This window comes from Nelumbo lutea, chromosome 1 (genome assembly GCF_056320005.1).
Source record: "Nelumbo lutea isolate HS-2025 chromosome 1, American lotus-T2T, whole genome shotgun sequence".
NCBI lineage: Eukaryota > Viridiplantae > Streptophyta > Magnoliopsida > Proteales > Nelumbonaceae > Nelumbo > Nelumbo lutea.
The window spans coordinates 121954308-121959637 of NC_142684.1; positions in this window are offsets into that span (position 1 = coordinate 121954308).

Genomic DNA, 5330 nt, shown 5'->3' on the forward strand with positions numbered 1-5330 from the left:
ATATGGCAAATTTAAGAGTGTTTGATAACATAGTTGCTGGTTTTGTGTTTGAAAACAAAGACAACCCTCACATCAGCAAAAAACAATACTAATTAACTTTGGGATTTAGGGTTAAGATTAAAGGATTTAGAGTTTAGATCTGAAAATAAAGAGAGCGTCCAACCATGACCATGGTAAGAGCCAAGTATTATGTCCCATTTGACCTAGGGTCTGTGGACCTGTGTTAACAACTGTAGAGGATTGGAAGCCGTTACAGCATGTACAAAAATAATTAATTAATTAATATATTAAACTTAGTATGAGATCTATATATCCCATCCATTCTATTATTTGATTGTTGAGAGGGGAGAATTTAAGTGCAAATGAGGCCCGCTTTCTTGTCCTTATTATATTTGTTTGTTATTTAAAAGATATTCTCAAGAGAGAAAATGTAAGTCTTGAATAATCACTTCACTTTCACCCAACTACGTACAATTAAAACCCGGCAGTTAGATGTGCTTTTTATTCACCAGTGGTTGGCACATTCTACAGTGATTTACATTTTGGTTGGCCAGTGATTTGATGACCAGAATTCTGAATTGCTCATCACCTGAGCTGGTCTATATCTAATGACGCGCAATGATAATTCCATTAATTGCCTATATTATATTATTGAGCTAAAATTCCAAACTGACCTACATCTTGTCCGCCCAGTGATTTGAATGAAATGATTTGCAATAACCCATGACTAGTTAAAAATGCCTTGTGACTGATATTCTTCTGTCGAAGTTGATTGATCTTCAGAGAAAAGGGAGGAGGTTGAGGAAGCTCAATTAAGGATTCATCAACAGGATTGGTCTGGTTAAATAATAGCTGTATTAGGGAGAGACCGTGCCACTGGTGAATGGATTCAATTTCATGATGAAAATTAACCATAGATTACCGAGCTATAAGTGAGATAATTTTAGGCACCCAATTCAAATAATAATAATCCAGATATCTCCAAATCAAAGAACGCCATGAATCGTGCGTGCTTTGTGGAGCCCCTGCATGTGGAAAACTGTTGTGGTCGTCAGTAGACTGTCTACCAATTAAGCTAAGACTGAACCTGTCATAAGCAACTGTCGACTGATCCGGTAGCTGGGAATCATGTTGGGTTTCCGACAGCTTTTAGGGAGGGAGTTGAAGTCAGACCGGATTGGGGGGAGCGTGCGCTGGATTGTAGTCATCTTGAAGAGAAGAAGACTAGAAGAGTGGAAGAACGACGGGAATAATAGAGTGGAATGACATAATTAGGAAGCTAAAATTTGAGATTCTACGTAATGAAGAGCATAAATCCCCCTCTTGCTCCATTGCATAAGATTATTTTTATTTTTTTTCTTTAGGCCGGCCAGTTTAATTTGGAAGGAAGAATATACATAAAGTGCAAAACCTTGTATTTTGTATGTAATTATATTTTACATATTTATATTTGTACTGTTTCCCAACTCAGCCTTAAGAACTTTAATTACCTACTTTCTATTTCTCTTATTTTTAATTTTTTGAAACTAAAAAAACCTTGATATTGAATTATCCGATGCAATATTAACTTCTCTCATTTTTATGGGTAAAAAACAAATCCATTATCTATTCTAAATCAAACGATTACAAACATGTCTTCCAACCATTATGGTGGATTATACAGCCAAATACATTGAGAATTCCAAGTTTTGACCTTTTGAGCTCCAATATGAGCAACTTAAATAATAAGGCCTGTTAATTCTTTTAATTGGTTGTAAGTTTTTCTTTTAGTGGGAAAGGTGACCAACATTGCTTTTTTGTAGCCTCATGGTAAACTAACTTTCTATGTTCACTTACTTGAATAATATTTTCTCAAGGATCTCCATCTTCGTAACTTACCACCAAACAAATGGATCCTAAGTTCTATGAATATGACAAAATATTACATTCTCAAAGTTTTGCAAAATTCCCCTAATCATATATGAGATAACACTACTAGCACAAGAGATGCTTAGTCTTCTGACCATTGCAAGCTGAAATTGAATTCAGGAAATCTGAATACACATCACAACCCTTCTTCACTATCTACTAGACTAAAAAAACAGCCACCTTTAAGTTATTAAAAATTGATAATTAAAAACCAATGTTTATAGAACCAGATTAGGCATAGAATCGGGAAAAAGAGAGGTTCACGGGTTAGAAGTTTCAGTCATAGTTAAACTTTGATGACGTGATATATACATATATATTTTATAAGTTATATAAATATTACATATAATATATTTTAAAACTAATATTACATTTGCATGTGGTAGATAGATGGCTTGTTTTTAAGTATTTAAAATAAATACCCAGGGTTCAAGTTCATCTCCTAACTAAAGATGCATTAATGATGACAAGACAATAATATACATATGCAACTCATACCTGGGCAATTTCATAAAATTAGGACTAGTTCACTGGTTTTCCGGTTAAACTGTCTAGTAAAATACTTTTGGCCTTTTCTTTTTTTTTCTGAATCACTGTTTTTACTTTTTAGTATATGACCGAACTGGCTAGAGGGTGGATCACAGTTTAAAAGGTCCAACCGGTTGGTCTGTCCAGTACGATTTTCTAAACAATGTTAAAAAAACATAAAAACCATATGGTCCAAACTTTTTGCATATTACAATAATCTTCATAACAAAAACAAACTGAAAAAGCATATTTCTCTCCGATGTTTATCCTTGGTAGTGAGGCAACTTCCTTGAATTTCCTCTCCCCATCCTTCGGTCATGAAACATGTTTTAGCGAAAAAAAGACCTTTCTACATGTTCAAACTTCAAAATTATATTAGAATATGCACTTATTCATATTTGGTAGTGATTAGTCGAACACGCACTTATTTTAGGTTTAGGTCGGATCGTACCATTAACTGTCCCTGTTTATTTTTGAAAATTCCAATTATGCCCTTTATAGGTAAAACTTAGGGTTTGACATATTAAGGCTTTCTTCTCCTTTGCCTTCTACAACCATTGTCCCCGGCAAAATCTCTCCTACAACACCAACACTAACTGGTTTGTATCTTTATGCTAACAGACTATCGGGAGAGATCCCTGCCCGAGTTGAAGCTTTGGGTTTGACTGATATAGATCTTTCCATCAACAATTTTGCCGTTACCATACCGGGAGATTCCTGTCCAACGCCGACATCGTGGCAGTAATTCCTGACCACCAGACCCCAACGGGTTAACACATCTGGTTGTCACTGCTCTTCTTTCACCATAGCTTTCAGAATTGAGAATCTATTGTTGATCTTTGTCTATACATTCTGGTATCATGAGCGCTCACCGCAATTGAGGGCGACATGATCAGAGGGGATATATGGCAACTCACCAATTATTAATATCCCTAGTTGTATAAAGGAGCGGGCGAGGTAAAAGCAAGACATAAATTGATGGTATATTTTGAAACTTTGAAAGAAAATGAATGACAAAAAATAGTCACAAATGCTTATTTTTTAAAATAAGCACTTTATAAAGCTAGGTTTCAAATGTAAATAAGTGTTTAATCGAATAAGCACTTGTTTTAAGCACTTATTTTTAATATAAACACTCCCAAACATGGTCTTAATTACTTGGGATAAGTTTGGGAGTGCTTACTTTTTAATACAGTTATTTTGAGCCGGGAGCATATCAATAAACACTTAGGCCATGTTTGGGAGTGCTTAAAATTAAGTGCTTATTTGGGCTATTAAGCACTTATTGGTATTTGGGAAGTAAGCCTAAAATAAGAGCTTAGTTTAAAAATAAGGACTTATTTTTTAAGCTAAAATTTCCAGTTTCTTTAAGTGCTCATAAAATAAGCACTTATGCAAATATTTATAAAAAATCACTTTTGTGAAAGCATTATTAGGAAAGTACTTTTATGAAAGCATTTTTAGGAAAGTATTTTTACATGAAAGCACTTTTATAAAAGTATATTTTATTAAGTACTTTTGTGAAATCACTTTTAGGAAGGTACTTTTATGAAAGCATATTTAGTAAAGTACTTTTACATGAAAGCACTTTTATAAAAGTACTTTTACAAAAGCACTTTTATAATAAAAGTACTTAAAGCACTTTATGAAAGTACTTTTATAAAAATACTTATACAAAAGCACTTTTGTGAAATTACTTTTACAAAAACACTTATAAAAGTGCTTTCATAAAAATAATTTTGTAAAAGTACTTTTATGAAAGCACTTCTATCAAGGTACTTTTGTAAAAGCACTTCTATCAAAGTACTTTTATTCATTCACTTTTGATTGGGTATTTTGAAAATTTGAAAGAAAATAAAGGACAAGAGAGTCACAATTGTTTATTTAAGTGCTTATTGGAGAAAAAAGACCACCAAATGCCTAATATAAAATTTAAAATAAGCACTTGAAAAACCTTGTGGCAAATACAAACAAGTGTTTATTCAAATAAGCACTCCCAAATATGCCCTTATTTGCATTTGGCAAATAAGTCCAAATAAATACGTATTCTTCATAAACTTATTTTTAAATGTTCATTTCCTTTTTGGTGCATCTTGTCCATGCCATTTTGAAAATACCCATAGTACCCCTATTTTTTTGTAAGAATAGTACCCCTATTTGAAATAGGTAGTTTTTCATAAGCCCTTATCTAAAAACCACTCTCAAACATGGGTTTGATCCAAATTTCAAATTAAGATTTTCTTTAACATATATATCTGCCAACACTTATAGTTTTAGGTAATAATAGTACGTCAAGATGGATTGGGCTAGGGCCTAGGTGTTGACCTGTTGGAGTTTAAATCTGTTACCAAGAATCACTGCCAACACTGTCCGAACAAGTCGTTAGATTAGAGTTCCACATTGGTAGATCCCTAGCCGGATGTTGGGCTGGGCTTGTCTACGATTAAGTGCATCTTGAACTCCAGTGTCGGCCCTAAGATATGTTAATATACTTATATCCCGAGACCGGACTAGCTTATTACGATTTGGAGCTAGGCGTACCAAGAATCAGGGTAACCCAGCGGCCCAGCCCATGTTTAGGCCATAACTACATTCTGTACATGGGCCGAGAGAACCCAACAGCTATCTTGGGCTTGGGCTACAATTTTTCTCCCCGATATTTTTGAAAACTTTGAGGACTTAGTTACAGTCGTCATTCACTCATTCTGAAAATTAGTAGTACTTGAAGTTGAATGTGAAAGCGGGGATTGGAATTTGGAACGGCCTCCGTAACTTGAATAGCATCCAATTCCCACGTACCAACTTCTGTTCTCTGGCATTCAAATAGACAAATGGTTGCTTTCTGGTTTTCAGAGTCGATCTATACAACATTGGCGTACATTAAAGTTGACGAC